We start from the raw sequence: 19,531 nt of genomic DNA on the forward strand, positions 1-19,531 counted from the left end.
CTCGAAGCTAATCACTCCAGTAGAAGGATCACTACAAGGGTGGCGCAAGACCGTCAAGGTGACTACTCCAAGTGGAAGGGAGATCTCCATCACAACAGGGCAAGGACCGATGTTCGAAGAGTCGTCTGAGTCAGAGTCAGAGTCAGAGTCTCTCCCTATAGAGTCATCTAGGTGTTTAGTTGTAGCACCTTCCCCTTCTATCTCTTCTCCTAGAATAGTTAGTGATCAAGTCCCTGAGGACATATCACTCTTTGATGTAATGATCTCAGAGTATAATAATATGACTTCTTCCCCTTACTCCTTGTGTTCTTTTTTAACCCAAGATGACGAGCATTGCTTAACTAACAATGAAAAAGACAAAGAACATATTATAGCAATGGAAACACTTGAAAAGAAAACACCGATAATTGAAGAAACTGAGACGGTTGATTTCTCAAATGATTCAACCAATAAAAGAGAAGTTAAAATCGGACTAACACTTAATGAACAAGAAAGAACCGATTTAATTAACTTGCTTAAAGAATTCATCGATGTATTTGCTTGGCCATACGAAGATATGCCAGCCATTAATAGAGAAATAGCTCAACACACTATACCACTAATTCCGGGAATGAAACCTGTAAAACAAAAGTTACGTCGAATGAAACCCGACGTAGCTCTTAAAATAAAAGAAGAAGTTCGAAAACAAATAACTGCAGGTTTCATCAAGGTATCAAAATACCCCGAATGGGTCGCCAACGTCGTCCCTGTTCCGAAAAAGGATGGAAGGGTAAGAATGTGTGTCGACGATCGAGATCTAAATAAGGTAAGTCCAAAGGACGACTTCCCTTTACCACACATCGATATTCTGGTGGATAACACAGCAAATCACGCACTTCTCTCGTTCATGGATGGATACGCAGGTTATAATCAGATTCTCATGGCAGAAGAAGACATGGAGAAAACAACCTTCATAACATCATGGGGTACTTACTGCTACACGATAATGCCATTCGGGTTGAAAAACGCGGGTGCTTCTTACCAACGTGCAACGACTGCCTTACTCCATGATATGATGCATAAAGAAGTCGAAGTATATGTGGACGACATGATTGTAATATCAAAGGATCGCACAGGCCATCAAGTAGCCTTATGAAAATTTTTCGAAAGGCTAAGAAAATACAATATGAGGTTGAACCCGTCTAAGTGTGGTTTTGGAGTCACCTCAGGCAGCTTTTGGGTTATGTCATAAGCTCTAGAGGAATAGAGATAGACCCAACCAAGATTAAAGCAATCTTGTCAATGCCACTGCCCAAAACCGAGAAGCAAAATCGAGGATTTACTGGCCGGTTGCAATATATAAGTAGGTTCATATCAAAACTGACGACAATATGTGAACCAATCTTTAAAAATCTTAAGAAGAATGTACCAGTAATATGGGATGACGAGTGTCAAAAAGCCTTTGAAAAGATCAAGGCATATCTCGCAAATCCTCCCGTATTAGCACCAGCACTTCCGGGAATACCTCTTAGGCTATATTTAACAGTTACAAAAGAGACAATAGGAGCTATGCTAGCACAAGAAGTAGAAGGCAAAGAAAATGCATTATACTATCTAAGCAAGAAAATGCTCGAATATGAAGCACGTTATACACCACTTGAGAAATTGTGCTTCGCCTTGGTGTGGGCCACAACCAAGTTAAGACATTACATGCTAGTACATACAGTCTTTGTAGTCTCCCGATTAGATCCACTCAAGTATCTATTCGAGAAATCTACACTCAATGGGCGCATATCAAGATGGATAGTCAATTTAGCCCAATTTAATGTAAGGTTCATGCCATAAAAAGCCATCAAAGGATCTGTGGTGTCAGATTTTCTTGCAGACTTTCCAATAGAAGACTCAACGCCAATACAAGACAATGAATTTCCAGATGAAGACTTAATGGTCACTGAAGATGATACCTGGACCTTGTACTTTGACGGAGCCTCAAACCAAAAGGGATGTGGCATTGGAGTATTGCTAGTATCACCTAAAGAAGAGCATGTTCCAATCTCCATAAAGCTTGATTTCGACGTTACCAACAACGCTGCCGAATATGAAGCATGCGTGGTAGGCCTTGAAACAGCTTTGGCATTGGGAGTAAAAAAGCTACGGATACTCGGAGACTCTTCATTGATCATCAATCAAACATCAAAAAGGTGGAAAGTAAGGAGCGAAAGTCTGGCCCCTTACCAAACTTATCAAGAAACCCTTACTAATCAGTTAGAGATAGTAGAATACACAAATCTACCTAGAGAAGAAAATCAATTTGCTGATGCCTTGGCAAGACTAGCCTCAATGGTTAGGATTCATATAGAAAAAAGGCACAAACCATCATATATTCAAGCTATAGAAGATGATGAAATAATCCAAGATGAAAGAGAAGAAGAAGAAGAAGAAGAAGAAGAAGAAGAAGAAGAAGAAGAAGAAGAAGAAGAAGAAGAAGAAGAAGAAGAAGAAGAAGAAGAACCATGGTGTACGGATATACTCAATTATGTCACCAAAGGAGAATACCCTCCCCATGCTGACAAAAGAGCAGAACGAGCATTGAGACTCTTGGCTTCCCAATACGTGCTTATAGACAACGAGCTACATAAAAGGGTAAATAAGGGTCGAGCTCTCTTATGTGTAGGAAAAAAGGTTGCCCAAAGATAGTCCACGAAGGAATTTGCGGAACTCACGTAAATGGCAAAATGTTAGTCCAAAAGATAATGCGAGAAGGATACTATTGGACTACAATGAATAGGGATTGCCATCAATACATAAAAAGATGCCCTAAGTGTCAAATCTATGTTAATTTACAACATGTTCCTCCATCCTCGCCTTACACCTACACGTCGCCATGGTCGTTCTCTACATGGGGAATTGACATCATCGGCAAAATCACTCCCCCAGGAATAGGAGGTCACAAATATATCCTAGTGGCAATTGATTACTTCACAAAGTGGGTCGAAGCACAACTATACGCTAAACTCAGTGCAAAACATGTAGCACTCTTAATCAAAAGAAATATTATTTGTCGATACGGAGTCCCACATGAAATGATAAGTGACAATGGAACTCACTTTCAAGCCGAATGTGAAGAATTGCTACAAAAATATGGCATTCAACATCATCATTCTTCCCCCTTATAGACCCCAAGCAAATGGAGCAGTCGAAGCAGCTAATAAAAATCTAAAAACTATTATCGATAAAATGACGGAAAATTACAAGGATTGGCCTGACAAACTTCACTTCGCATTGTGGGATTATGACATGTCAATTCACACATCAACAGGAAATACGCCATTTTCCTTGGTTTATGGAATGGATGCCGTACAACCTGTCGAACTAGAGATTCCATCTCTACGCATCGCATTAGAAAGAAAACTCGATGAAGTTGAATGGACTAGGGCAAGATATGAAGAGCTAATTCTACTTGATGAAAAACGACTAGAAGTTTTACATCACACCCAATGTTACCAAACTAGTATAGCTAGGCATTTTAATAAGAAGGTCAAGACACGAAACATCAAATTAGGAGACTTGGTGTTAAAAGCATTAAGGAAAAATGTTTTAGATCCAAAAGGAAAATTCAGACCTAATTGGTCTGGACCCTACATTGTCAAAACAATCCTGTCAGGAGGTGCAGCAAAATTAACTGACATGGATGGCAATGAGTTCTCGAACATGACAAATCTTGACCAACTTAAGAAATACTACCCATAATTACTTGAGTAGGATACTCAAGAGAGCTACGTTTGGCCTGATTCCTTAAGAAAGGATACGTAGGCAACCCTTTACGGGTGCGGCCACTTTATTTTTTCAAATCTCGCATCCCAGACTTAATAAAAAATTCAACAGAAGATCGACGAAACATCGGCGTCACAGAAAACATTTTGTCGCCAGCCGATGAACATCAGCGCCCGACGATAGCTTCCGTCGCCTGACGCCAAACTACCGTAGCTGGCGCCAGTCGCAGAATTGTTGTGCCAATTTATTGAAAAATGTCTAGGAATATTTCGGTGTTTTTCTGAAAATTTTCGACTTCCGTACTCGAAAAGTTTCTGGAAAATTAATTCTTCGGTTTTCATTGCTTTAATAAAATAAATTTAATGTAAATAATTTAATTAAAAAGCTGGAATTTGATTAATTATTGATGGAATTTTAATAAAGCTTAAATAAATTAGCTTTAAATTTAAAAACTAAGTCTAATAATTGGAAATTAAGCAATGCTCTTAATCTTTTTTTTTTCTCTTTCTTAGCCCTTTTCCAATTCTTGTCTGCATCTTCTTCCTCATCCATAACCTTAGCTAGTAGACATCCTTTAGAGGACCTACATTCAATCTTGGAGTAAATAGTTTCCCCCTTAGCTAGGACCCTATGCTTCTTTTCTACCCAAGCTTTCTTTTCTGTGGTGTCAGCTTTCCTTTTTCCTTTATCTTTTGCAGTACTCTTCTTCCTAGGCATTATAGGTGTTTTGAACTCAATCCTTTCACCCAATCGTTCCTTAAGATGAATCACTTTGTCACCTAGACGACTCTTCACATCAGTTTTACTCTGATTTTTTTCACGTCCTTTGAGGGTTTCTTCAGAAGCCACTTTTTCACATCATTGGGAAAAGGAGGAACCTTTTAGGTAATTACTTCCCATAAAGGTCTAGCGCTCCAATAAGCATCAAATTTGCCTACTTCCTTGGAGACAGGGAACTCGTAGGGACGACGAAGATCACTAGAAGGAATAGTCTGAAGTAGGTCGTATTGTCTTTTTACCCTGTAGGGATAATAAAAGGTCATGCGAGACAAGCTTGGAAGACGGCAGAAAGGCTGCTTGTTGACACCAACCATCTATTCTATTTTCCACCAAGGGATGACCCACTTGATGGCAAAATTTCAAGACTCAAAGACCTTATTCCATTTATGGCGCCCCATCTTAAAGAAGCGTTTCTTCCTTCTCACGAAGCAATTTGGAGTATACTTCTCAATGTTGTTCGGAGGGCTAATTAATTCCAGTCTTTCCATTAGCCACATCTGTAAAAATTACAATGCAAATAAATTATTATTACTATACAAAAATATATTTTTGATTTCTGTAATTAAAAATGTTATTTTTCTACATGTAATAAAATTGGAGAACCCCGAAAAGGTGCTTTCGGATTCTTCTTTAATTCATCAAGACTAAGCATAGTCTCTCCAACTATTATTAAAGGCATTGGATTTCTCCCAGATTCAATTGGTTATTTAAGAACAGTGGATATAATTGATTGACCCTCATTATTTTTACCAGTAGTAAGAAAAAATTGATTAAGCATGCAAAACAAGAAAGCCCTTTTTCTATAAACATGGAAAGATTCAGAATAAGGTCTATCAAAATAATGGCGAGCAAATTCTTTCAAATTAACTATGCTACCGTCTACTATTTTTGATAGATCTCTGTCTTTTAAATTAAAGAAGCGTTCAAAATCCTTATAATAATATTCATTTATTCTAGGGATTACTTCAAGATCTAGCGCAGGGAAGCCTAAAATAGCACCGAATTCTTCCGGCAAAGGGCTAATTTCATCATACCCTATTCTAAAGCAATGAGTATCTGCATCCCAATATTCTAGTGCGGTATGAATAAAATCTTTATCAAGATCTACCCCTTTGACACCATAAATACCCCCCAAGTGAAACACATCTAACTCTTTTCTCTCCTTGGCATTAAGAGACCGACACCATTCATGAGTGTAGTTGGTAAAACTTTTGGAGACTAGACACATGATGTTATTTTTCTAAAAGCTAAGGAAAAAAATTTATTTGCTGAAATTATGAGGAAAATCGGGTGGGCAGGAGGCTATTTATACACAAAATCGGAGCAGTTTTAATCAAGAAGGATTCGGAGTCAGTGCTCGTCAGCGCCAGACGCCAAATATTGGCGCCTGACGCCAGAGCCTGGCGCCAAACGCTAAGTGTAGCGCCTGGCGCTGCACCAAGACGCGTCGCGCCAGTTGGCGCTAATATGTCTCATCGTACGAGCTTTTCAAAAAACTGCGTTTTTGACCTAATTCGAGTCTGCCACTGACTTTACGGTTTCCTTATTTTATATTTTTTTCTAAAAATTCATTTATTCCTTCCTCTTAATTAATATAGCTATTATATTAATTATATTGTTTTTCTGTTTTTATTTAGACTATCTTTCAGGTTTTTATAAATCCAAAATTTTATTTGACTTTTAATTTTCATTTTTTCTTTTTTTGGGGAGAAAGTCGGATACCCTCCATCAATAATAAAAATGACGGAATTTTTGCGCAAAATTATTTTTCACAATTCTTTGCACACACAAACGTGCACATAATAATAATAATAATAATAATAATAATAATAATAATAATAATAATAATAATAATAATAATAATAATAAAACACGATAAATAAAGAATAAACTCATAATAGTATGTATATACAAACATGTCTAAATAATGATTCTAATAAAAGGCAAAGTTCTATACAAAGTCAAAATAAAATAATAAAAGGACAGGAACAACTACGGCGCCGAAGGACGTATACCCATTGTTTCGGGGGTTTTTGTCCCTTGGGAGAGTTACAACACTGAGACTGGATTCAACGAAGGACGCCTGTACCTGCAAAGCAAACGGACCGCCGGATGGTCGGTGGTCCACCTCCGAAGATTAAGTTAGTAAGCGTTCGGTAATAAAACGTGCAGAAATAATGTTATCTGTTTGGATTCCAAGCTCAGGTAAGTGTTGTATGTTCCTTGAAAACGACAGCTCTGTAATAAGTGACGTGTTGTCTCGTATTGCGTGTATATTCTTTGTCTTGTCATAAATGTAAGAATGTCCCTATTTATAGGGTCCTTTTGGAAAGTGTGCCCTCCCTAGGATCTGGTGACCTAAGGATTAGGGCACGCCGCTTTTTAAGGGCCCCTTGGGATTTAGGCCTTGAAAGCCGCCATTCTTAGGGGGCAATATCTGCTCGACACGTGTCACCATCTGGAAGGTACAACTAAGTGCCCCTTCCAGTGGCACATGTCATGCTCTGATTGGGCCACTTTGCAGGGTATAAAATACCCAATTCATTTGCCCCTCTCAGGGGTCACGCGTATTGCACGTGGCACCTGTGACAGATGTCTTCCTCTGAATGGCTGAATTTTCAAATTACATTTTGGGGGGAAAAATTAGGGTTTCCCATTTCTATAAATAGGAAGGTTTGACTTCATTTTTGTTTTCACACCTTTGCGAATCTTGGAGAATTTCTGGACTTTTGACTCTCAAAGACTCTTAAAACCCTGAATTTTGTCAAGAATCCGACACTCGGCCTTTCCTACCGACTGCTCAGCCAACCAGGCGTCTCAAATACCTTCTTCTAAGGTAACCGCATGCTCATTTCTTTTATTTTTTCTTGTGTTTTTTGTTTATTCAAATGGTTTCCCAAACGTACACGGTACGGCCTAGGTTAGCGATCAGCCGGTCACCGAGGACGGCTGAATCTAGAACTAGGAGTGTTGAATGCTCGTTCGAGAACTTTCCTTTAAGTACAACTCCAAATCCGACAGTGTATGTGCATCTACAGGACACGATGGCTCAAACAAAGCAGACAACAAGGAGATATAGGCCGGGTGGTACCTTTTACCATTCAGACAGTGAGACTCCAAATTCAGATGGCTCCATTAGGGTGCCAGCTAGTGAGATTTTAGAGCAACCCCCAAATCCCTCTTCTAACCTTCCCCCAACTTCAACTTATTATTCTTCCTCTTCTTCAAGCGGCACCCCCAAAGATACTATACTGAGGGAGGCCGACAGTCAGTACCAGGCCGAGTCTTCAGGACAGGCGCCTGAGGAGAGTCTAAGGGAGGACCCTGCTGGCCCTAGTCGGCAGTTCCTTAGCTCTTGGGAAAGCTCTGATGACGATTCGGCCTCGTCATCTTCTGAAAGCACCTTTGTTGAGTCAGAGGAGGTCCGAGCAAAAATAGACACTGCAAGGGAGTCCTTGTCCGTAGAAAAGGGGGAAGGCAGGGCGGAGTCGAGTGCTTCCAGGCGCTTGGAGCGCGCCCCCTATTTTCACCATGTCCCTCAAAGCAAGCGGGCCTCCATGACATCCAGCCTTGCCAATTACAGGCGCAAGGTCGTAATGGGGCATGGCTTCTCCTTGGCCGTCCCCAACAAGGAGGATACTATAACCTGGCCCTCCCTGGCCAGCTATAAGGACAAAGCCTTCGGCTGTTATGAGGCGATCCTTCAGGCTGGCTTACGCTTCCTTCTCCATCTGACTGTGGAGAGGATACTAGATGGATACCAACTGGGTATCTGGCAACTCGTCCAAAATTCATGGATAAATATAATCGGGTATGTTGCCGCATGTGAAATGCTGGAGGTGGATCCCAGCTTTGAGGCATTCGCCCACATGCACTATCTCAGTCGAGCGCCTTTCAAGGGCGGCGAAGGCTGGTACACCTTGACCACCTATAAGGGGTACATGATGGCAGTCGGCAAAGAGAACAAATTGAAGGACTGGAAAACTAAGTTCTACATTGTCCATTCACCTGAAGGCCGACTGAACCAAAAGTACAATCGGTGGAACAAGGATCCGCCCCTCCTAGCTGGCAAGAGTGCCTTGCCCCCTCTCCCTAGGCGGCGGGCCCAGGAGGAAATTTTTTACCAGGGGCTGTTTACAGTGTCCGTTCGGACAAACGAGCATGGGGAGAAAATAGTCGTCCCCCAGAGCTACATTCCCCTTTACAAGTGGCTAGAAGATGGGGTGTTCTTGGCCACTTGTGGTCTAAGTTATGAGATGCCGAGAGGTAGTCGGCCGTCTATCTTTAAGTAAAATTAAAATTGTTTTCAGTGTATGCTTATAAAGTCTAACTTCCTCTTTTTGGTGCAGAAAAAGCAATGGAAAAGCTCTCGGCAACGAAGAAGTCGGCTGCTGTCTCTGCAGCTAAGTACCGTACCAACGTCCTCAACAGGGCGAGTGACGAGCAAAAGACAGCCGGTACCCCCATGGTAGTAATTTCATGACACTTGGTATATTTTTTCAATAGAGGTTACATTTTGCCAGCCTGCTTTTCTGACGCTTTTCCTTTAACTCATGCAGAACATTTCTACCAAGCCTTCTCCCTCCAAAAAACCCCAAACCAAAATCCAAAAAACAGGGGCAGGTGATGTGAGTGCATCCGGTAAGAACCGAAAACACATCGCTCACAAGCCCAAAAGAGGGGACGACTCTAATCTCGAAGCTGACAGGGAGGTCAGCAAACCGGATGCCACTCAGGCATCAAAGGGTGTCTTTAAGAAACCCAACACTGCTGTCGGCTCAGCAGGAGAGAAGAGACGTCAGGGGAAGGAGAAGGAGGAGGAGGCCCAGCCGCACGGTATGGATTGCATCTTTATTAAACTTCAATGCTTAATTTGGCTTCTTGGAACTTGACTAACTCATAATTTTGCAGCCCCCCCCACAAAGGCCGACTGTCATCCAGATGACCAAGGAGATGCTGCGGTCGCTTGATCTTGAGGATAAGGCGTCTTTCAGGGGAGTCGGCACCCACAACTTGGATGCCATCTTGGGGAACCTCTGCGAGGTAAAAGAGTTAGCTAATTTTTCCTTCACTTTTAATACATATCCGACTGGTTTTGACCATTCGGTCCGTTCTTTTTTCCAGGCCATGCTGCGCGTCCAAGGGCTCAGACGGCCAATCCAGGAGAAATCCAAAGAGGTAACAGCCGCTAAAGCTCGAGCCGAGTCCGCCTTAGACCAAGCTCAATTTGAAATTGCTCAGAATGAGCTTCTAACCCTTGATATGATGTATTCCCAAGCGGACGCCAACCTGCAGGTGAAGAAGAACCTGGATTCGGCCCGCTCCAGAATCAATGACCTTAAGGCCGAGGTTAAATGCCTTAAGGAAAAGCTTGAGCCTCTTCAAGAGGCCAAGGAAGAGGCCAGGAGGGCCAAGGAACGGGTTAGCAGCCTAGAGGGGCGTCTGGCAAACCAACAGGAGCAGTTAAGGGCCAAGTTCCAGTCTCGAGCTGAGGAGGAGAAGCAGGCCCTTGTCAAACAAATGATGGAAGACTATGAATCCATCATGCGGGCGACATGGGAGGCGGTACATCCGGGTGCTGATTTTGGCACCTGGAAATCCAAGTTTGATAAGGCAAACGAGGATTACAATGCTGAACTCCTTCGCCAGGCTGAAGAAGAGGATGCAGATGATGAAGAGGCCGACTCCTCTTTAGGCTCCTCTGGGGACAAAGACGGGGAAGAGGATGGTGACGACAAGGAAGAGCAGCCGGCAACTGATGATGCGGCTGCCTATGCTGAGAATCCCTCTGCCCCTTAAAGCTTTTAGTAATTATATTTGCGGCCGAATGGCCATTCATTTCATCTTCCGGCCTGTGTGTCGTGTATCCATGTATCTTTACCGACCGAGGGGTCAGGTGATTTGACAATTCCTTCTGGCTTTGCCAGCTAACAATCTTACCCAATCGTCTGATGGCGATTGGGCCTTTTAATTTAAAATCATTCGGCCGTTTGGCAGAAGTTATTCATATTGTTGTTCTCTAAATTTTTTCATTGCATGTTTTTGGCTAAGTATTATAACCTGTATAGCATGCGAATATTCTTGCCCCTGGACGGATGTCGAGTGGTTTCGGTTGAGTGGATTGATTGACTTAGACATTATTGATACTTAGAAGAGTATACATGGTTTCTAAGTCAATCAATCACTATGGTGATTGCCCCAAACCACGCGACAAACGGCCATCAGGAGCGAATGAACTAAAAGCACGCGCATTCGGCCTTAGGCTTTGACGAGAAGAGGTGCTAAGTTTTAACTTAGTCTTAATTTTACTTTAGAAGAATCCGCCTGTCTTGCCCCAAGAGCAAAGAACTGGCGCATTCGACCCACAAATCTCTTTAATCTGCTAAGTATTTTAGCTCATTTTCTTAATAAGTAATAGTCCGCCTGTCCTACATTTAGGCAAAAACAGGCACATCCGGCCTAATGCCTCAATAGCCTCTACTTATGAAACAGTGACCCTTTTCCGACTGTGCTAGAACAGTTAGAAAATTTCTGGCCTTTTAGATTTCACTTTGGTTTAAACCAAACGACTGCGAATGCTGCTTTAGCATTCGGTAGGGCCGCTTATTGTATTTGTAGAGCAATGTGCCACCCAAATGGGAGATGCTTCTCCTCGACGAATTCGCCCGAATGGACGTCGTCGGTTATCTTACTCATGTTGGAGTAGACGGTCATACTCATGTTGGAGCAGACTGTGACCATTCGGCCTCTATTGTGACTATGTTTTTCCTAATATCCGGCTATTGGCCTCAAAATGGTCTTCTCTGGCCTTAGGCCTTTTAAAGAATTAAGCAAATATTAATTAAGTGTTGGCGTAAATTTAAAGAATTTCGTAGAAACAACTGTTTTAAAGCAGTCGGCTTCTTCAGAGGGATTGGGACGTCTGCTGTTGGGACAGACGTCATCCAAATGCATTGGTTGTCTGTATTTTGTACAGACGCTACTTATAATAAGAAAAGACAAGCTGGAAATGAAGGCATATTCTCATTAAACAAATTTTTAAATGACAAAATTTTAGGTATTTACATTCGTACTTAGAAGTAGAACTTTTTCAAGTTATCTACATTCCAAGTCCTAGGCAGCTTCCTGCCGTCTGGTTCTTCTAGGCGGTAGGTGCTGTCTCTTACTTCCTCATATATTCGGTAAGGGCCTTCCCAATTTAGGGTTAACTTTCCCTCCTCATTCGCCCTATCGACTGCCTCCATTTTCCGTAGCACAAAGTCCCCCACTTTGAGAGGAAGCTTGTGTACTCTTTTGTTGTAAGCTCGTGTCATTCTCAGACGGTAAATCTCATGCCGTAAGTCAACATTGCCCCTACGCTCTGGAAGTGAGTCCAATGCCAGCCGCATGGCCTCCTAGTTAGCTTCCTCGTCATATAACATGACTCAAAGAGTCGGCTCATAGTGTTCAATGGGCAGGACAGCTTCTGCACCATACACCATGAGAAACGGGGTTTCTCCAGTTCCCCCTTTAGAAGTCGTTCTGATGTACCAGAGGACGTGTGGTAATTCATCTGCCCAAAGACCACCAGCCCGTTCAATTTTCTTTTTAATCCCGTCTGAGATTAACTTGTTGAAGGCATCGACTAGGCCGTTTGCTTGAGGTCGGCCGACTGATGCAAAGAAGCTTGAGACCCCTTGCTCTCCTAGCCAAGTATTGAGTTGAGGCGTCTCAAATTGAGGACCATTGTCAAAAACCAAAGACATGGGCACCCCAAAGCGAGTGATAATGTTCCTCCAGATGAAGGAAATAACGTCTTTTGTCTTGATGTTTTTTACCGCCTCCGCCTCTACCCACTTGGTAAAGTAATCCACATCTACCAATATGTAGCGCTTGCCGCCTGGAGCCGCGGTGTAAGGCCCAAGTATGTCCATGCCCCATTTGGCAAAGGGAATTGGGCTGTGGATGGCCGTCAAGTCAGTGGCCGGACGATGGATGAGCTTGCCAACCTTTGACACTTGTCACATTTTTTGACCATTTCCATAGCGTCCGACTCTAGAGTTGGCCAGAAATAGAGCCGCCTGGCCTTGGCAGCTAAAGACCTGCCGCCTATATGAGAGGCGCAGAAACCCGCATGCAAATCTTCGAGGACTTCTCTACCCTTTTCTGGGGTAACACACTTCAATAGGGGTTTCAAAAAACCAGCTTAGAAGATTTCTCCTTGTCTCAGCTCGAAGTTTGCCGCTTTCTTTTTTAGAGCAGCTGCCTCCTAAGGTGAATCAAGGAGCGTGATGTCTGCAAGATAAGCCTGGATGCTGTCCATCCAGGTAGAGCTTCGGTCGAGAATTCCAATGGGATCTTCATTAGATATACTTCTTTTTTCCATGACCTCCCAGAAGACCGACCGAGGCGTTTCGCAAGAGGCGGATGATGCTAGTTTTGACAGAGCATCCGCCTGATTATTTGAAGACCTGGGCACTTGAGTTAGATGGAATTCTTCAAGTGTCCCAACTTCACTCTTGACCGCCTGCAAATATTTTATCATGGCCGGATGAGTGGCCTCGTACGTTCCATTAACCTGGAGTACGACCAGTTTAGAATCAAAGCAGGCGGCTATCTTCTTTGCCCTTGCCGCCTTGCAGTACCGAATGCCGGCCAGCAGGGCCTCATAATCGGCCTCATTGTTAGAGACTTGGAACTTGAACCGTAGTGCGTATTCGTACTTATCTCCCTCAGGAGACTGATAGATAATCCCTGCACCACAACCGTTCACAGTGGAGCTCCCATCCACATACACTTTCCAAACATGGTCTGTATTGTCCGGTACAACCGGTCTTGTCATTTCGACAATAAAGTCAGCGAATGCTTGCTCCTTTATTGCCTTCCTTGGTTCGTAAGTGATTTCTAATCCTTGCATTTCAATAGCCCATTTAAGCATTCGTCCAGAAGACTCCAGGGTTGTGAGTGGCCGTTTCATCGGTTGGTCAGTATAGACTTCTACCGCATGCGCCAAGAAGTAGGGTTTTAGCTTCTTGATAGCAATGTAAAGGGCAAGGCCGAATTTCTCAACCATGGGGCACTGAAGCTCCGCGTTTCTCAAAACATGGCTAATGAAATACACCGGGAGCTGGATGCCGTCTCTTTCAGCTAAGAGAACGACACTAAGGGCATGATCAGAGACGGGTAAGTACATGAAGAGCTTCTCTTTGGGCAAAGGGCTGACAAGCCTCGGCAAAGAGTGCAGATGAGTTTTCAGCTTTTGAAAGGCCGCCTCTGCATCATCCCCCCATTCAAAGTTTGTCTTCTTTTTGATTGCCTGGAAAAAGTAGAGGCACTTGTCGCCTGACCGACTGAGGAATCTCCCCAAGGCTGCCAGACAACCTGTTAGTTTTTGCACTTCCTTCACAGTACGGGGCGACTGCATGTCAATTACCGCCCGTATTTTCTCAGGGTTGGCCTCTATTCCCCTTTGGTCAATCAAAAATCCGAGAAACTTCCCAGACTCATCACCAAAGACACACTTTTTTAGGTTTAGCATGACCTTGTGCCGCCTGAGAGTGGCGAATGTTTCTCGGAGATCAGCAAGATGATTCGCCTGTTTTTTGGATTTAGCTATCATGTCATCAATGTACGCCTCTACATTCCTTCCAATTTGATTAATGAAGACCGTATTAATCATTCGTTTGAAAGTAGCAGGCGCATTCTTCAAACCAAACGGCATCACTGTATAACAGAACAACCCCTGATCAGTGACGAATGCCGTCTTTTCTTGATCTTTTTTCCACAGGAGGATCTGATGGAAACCTGAATAGGCGTCCATAAAACTCATCAAGGCATGTCCGGCTGTTGAGTCGACCAGAATGTCGATCTTAGGCAATGGATAATTATCCTTTGGACATGCCTTGTTGAGGTCTATGTAGTCAACACACATCCGCCAAGTTCCATTCGGCTTTTTTACTAACATAACGTTAGCTACCCACTCAGGGAAATTGCACGGCCAAATGAACTTGGCATCCAGCAGCTTTTTTACTTCGGCAGCTGCCGCCTGACTTCTTTCTTCGCCGTGGTTTCTTTTCTTTTACCGGTTGGGCTTCTTTTTAGGATCCACGGCAAGTTTGTGGACAGCGAGATCCAGGCTGATGCCTGGCATCTCCTCCACTTCAAAGGCAAAAATGTCTTTGAATTCTCTGAGTAGCTGGTGAAGGTTTTCACCCAGCTTTGCAAATGCAACCGTCCCCACCTTAATCGTCCGTTCTGGACGACTGTCGTCCAGAGGGATATCGATGTGCTCACCAGCAGGCTGGGAACGGAGATCATCTGACCGTTCCCCGGTCAGTGATTGCTATTGTTTTTCTTTTTTGACCACCACCAGCTGATCAGTTTTTCTTTTCTTTCCGGCTGGTGGGGTCGGCTGCTCTTCCTCGACATCGTCGAGGTCGATTGTTTGCTTGCCCCGACCGGATGCTACGGCCTCGGGCTTGACGTTTGAGAGGTAACACTCTTGGGCCGTCTTTTGGTCCCCATTAAGGGAACCGACTTTCCATCATCCTTCTCATACTTAAGTAGCATGAGTGCAGGGATGATGACGGCCTTACACTCATTAAGAGTGGGACGACCAAAGATGAGGTTGTAAGCTGTGAGCTCTTCAACCACTAGGAAACGGATTGTCATGTGTCGACCATCTCCCCTGCTTCCCAGGCGGACAGGTAAGTCAATTCGTCCGACTGGGTGCACAAGTCCTCCCCCAAACCCAACAAGGGTGTGGGAGACCTTCATCATGCTATCCGGTTTGTACTTGATATTGGATAAGCATTTGAGGCTGATGAGGTCAGAGGAGCTTCCTGTGTCAATCAGAATTCGGCCAACCAGCTGGTTGGCGACCTTGCATTCTATGACAACAGGAACATCATGCGGCCGACGGACTTTGCTTCTGTCCTGCTCAGTGATGACAACTTTAGGGAAGGTGGATGTGCCTGCTGCATCCCCTTCCTCAACAGAGTTGACCATCTTTCTCAGATGGTCCTTGGTGCCTCGAATGGTCGGGCCACCACCGGCAAATCCGCCTGCTATGGTGTACACCAGATCTTCATCAATTTCGGCACTCACAGCAGGCTAGGGAGTCTTTTTCTTAGACTGTCCCGGATTTTCCTTTGAAGTCACTTTGGACTTCACATAGGACTTCAGCTGTCCTTTGTCGGCCAGACGGTCGAGCTCCCGCTTGAGACTAAAGCAGTCGTTCGTATCATGGCCAACATCCTCATGGAAATGTCAATGCTTGTTCTTGTTCCGATTTTCAGCGGAACCTATCATAGGAGTCGGCTTTTCAAGAGTCAGCCGATCCTTAATTTCCAAGAGGATGGAGCAGCAGTCCTTGTGGAATTCGTACCTTAGGATGTACGGTTTCCACTCTTTTTTCTTCTTCTAGGCCGGTTGATAAGAGTTATCAATGGCCCAGACTTGCTTTTTCTTTTTGCTCTCTTCTGGCTTAGGAGCCGGCTGAGCACAATTTTAATTCAAGAATATATGGCATTTTTCAAGAAACCAAACAATTTCTTGCAATACTATGATAATTATTGTGACAAATTGGACAAGAATTGCTAGCAAAAACATCAAGAACAAGCCACATTGTTTTCCCGACCTTAAGAGGTTCAACAATGCTGAATTGTTCGTTTCTTCACCAAATTGAGTCAAACAAGTCTCAAAATACTCCCAAGGCAATATACAAACATAATCTAGAAATTTCATGGCATAAAATTTGACAAAAAAAGCAAATTAAGCAATACAAGTTTTAAATTTTCAAGAAATTCGTGAGCAAACATGTATGAAATTCGTCAAAATTCGATTGAGTTTGGAAAAAACTTACATAGATACGGAAACTAGATGAATAAAGCTTTGATTTTGCAACAAATTTGACCAAATTTGGTTCAGAAACGAGCAAGAACAAGCAAATTGAACTATCGCGGCAAATTTCGAAGAAAGAAGAGAAGTAGCAGCTAAATGACGAAGAAAAGGGGATTTATACGGAAATCCTAATTCTGGCGCCAAACGCAGGCGACAAAAAAAAATCATGGCGCCAGCAGTTTTGTAGCGGCGACAAAGCTCGAAGCCACTCAGAATGGTTATTTCGACCTCGTACATCAATTTTAGGTTCCTTGGTACGCCTGTTAGCCCCTATAAGCAATTTGACATGATTTACTAATCAGCTCGGTTACAATCACATTAAGTGATCGACCTGATAAATGATCGTCTCACTTATCTTAAAGCGCCTAAACATTGACTCATTGTAAAGACACCGACATAATGGTTATAAACAGCAAAGGCACCAACATAATGGTTCACAATACAGCAAAGGAACCGACACACTGGTTCACAATTCAGAAGCACCAACGTTGTGGTTCACAAGCAGCAAAAGCGCCGACGCACTGGCATTGCAAAAGCAAAGGATTTACAGGCGTTGGTCTTCGGTGATACTCTTCAGGGTATTGTCACAATAAATGAGGATAGTTTCAGGCGAAGCAATCGTTGACGTGTTCCCTGGCTTGCGGAAGATGGTCACAAAGCGCTAGAAGTTTGTTTTAGGCGAAGCAATCTTTGATGGGGTTCTCTAGCTTGTAGAAGTCTATCACGGCAGAAATTGGAGGTAGTTATTTGGGTAGCAGTCTTGAGGCGGTATTCTCTGGCTTGCGGAAGATCGTCGAAATAAACATCAGGATGGCGTTCCCTAGCTTGCGGAAGGTTGTCACAACAACAATGCAATACAAATCAGTTACCTTCAGAGACGTGTGCTTGACGGTGCAAGATACGCGTTTCTTAACTCTCTTATCTGTTTAAACTAACGCTAGTTTGCAGGTATCGACGTTACAAGAATGATTTAGGATCGCAGAACGTTCTGAATCATTGTCCGTCCCTATCGATACTTTGACTTTTATTTTCGATACTTGCGTTTCTTCAAACTCAGTCAAAGTAGGGGCTTCTGTGGACACCCATTTGTGTCTCCCCAAAACCAAACTCGGTGATGAGTACCTTTCACGTCGAATCATGATCGAATGAAGTGAAAGTGTGGAAGGTCTAGTGTTGCAGTTAGTTTTTAATTCTTTTCTTTTTCTTTGTTTTTAAAAACCTGTTTTTAAGAAAATAGTCAATACAATTTTGTTTGGTCCATGGCATGGGTACAATAATGGTGTAGTTGGGTCGGGTTCGAAAAGATCTTTCCAACGATATACTAGAAGCCCAATTTCGATGAATAATGAGGAAGTTATGGCCAAATTACTAAACTGGGCCCGGTTTGATATTTATATGTGGCCCAATGATCTAGAGGAGGACCTATTATTGTTTTATCATTCTTAATGCTATAAGGATTAATTATAGTCTTCTGGAATCTTCTAGAAGGTTCTTTTAAATTCTAATTTTATTAGCAGTGATAAATTGACTTTTAAGAGTTTTAATTAGAATAAAAGAAGTGTTTTAAGGAAATTACAGTTTTACCCTCTTGTACGCTTAAGTTTTATCAAAATAAAAAAACACGTGGAAACCTCATTGCAGCGCCGTATGTCACGTCTATCGCCTGGCAACAGACCTGGCATCTGCGACACCCACGTGGGCGACAGCGTCGTGTTTTATTCTTTTCGAAACTCTAATTCCTTTTTTATCGTATCCAACTGATTTTCTCTATAAATAGCCTCCTAAAACCTCTATTTTAAATCACCAACTCCCATCAAGAAATTCTTGATATTATTACTCTCTCTCTCTCTTTTCTAAACAAGCCTTTTACATACAAAATTCCGCATTCACAAGATCTAGACACACCTAGCATTGTTCGAAGTTGCCTTCGCCCTAGACGTGAAAGGTTTAATTTATGAGGGTTTGGTCCCAAATCTCTATTTCAATTATTTAATTTAATTGTTTGTTTTATATTTTCCTTGAAGTTACTAACGCGTGTATTTTCTTATTAAAAAGAGGTACCACTAGATGAAAAAAGGGCTTTGTCAGTGGTTCAAACCCGGTCTAAGGCACCGATTTGAACCGCATTCTATGTGGGGGGTGCCAAATACCCCCATTTTTAGCACCGGTTCAAAACCGGCCTATACCCAATTTGGCACCGGTTAACTGGTGCTTTAACTGTTTTGGGCACTGGTTAACCGGTGCCTAAAATAGTCTCCCGCCATTTTTTTCTTGGTGGTAGCTAGTTTTGGCACTGGTTAACCGTTGCCTTTTTACTCAAAATTTTATTATTTTTTTTTCCTTTTTTCGTGCAATAATATTTAAAAAAAAAAAATAAACCTGTTTCCAGCAATAATAATAACCTGTTATTCCAGCAATTATATTAAATAAAATAATTAATAATATTATTATTATAATTACTAATAATAATAATATTATTAAATATTATAATAAGATACAAAAATAATATTAAAAACAAGAATTAATATATATATATATATAGAGATATAAATATTCCCAAACGCAATACATTAAAAAAGCAAGTGTTATATATATATATACAAATGATAGTAAGTAAATATATAATGAATAATAATATATATAGTTCAAACGTTAACATAAATAATTTACAATTAAAATGTCAGTTACATGTTGAAGGTGATAAAAGACGCCAACATGTCACGAACTTCATTAAGCTCCTTGATTGTCAACGGACTATCCTTTTGGACCTTGCAAAACTTGAAATACAAAAACATTATGTTAGAATTAATTAATTAGGCAAAACAATATGTATTTTATCAAATATGGCCTATATGACTTTTATGTAGCCTATTTCCTACATTAATTATCAAATGAACTATTTCTTTCTCATAACATGTCAATGACACCTAGTTTTATGTGTCTAAGCCCTAAAATTGAATCAAAAGAGCATTTTATTAAGGTTTAAGACGTTTTGTACTCAAAATGGCCCGAATATGGCCTATATGACTTTACTTTGTCCATTTCCTACATTTTTTATTAAGTTAACTTTATTTATCTCATAACATGTGAATATTATCTAGTTATAGGTGTATAAGGA

Source organism: Chenopodium album, chromosome 7 (genome assembly GCF_948465745.1).
Source record: "Chenopodium album chromosome 7, dcCheAlbu1.1, whole genome shotgun sequence".
NCBI lineage: Eukaryota > Viridiplantae > Streptophyta > Magnoliopsida > Caryophyllales > Amaranthaceae > Chenopodium > Chenopodium album.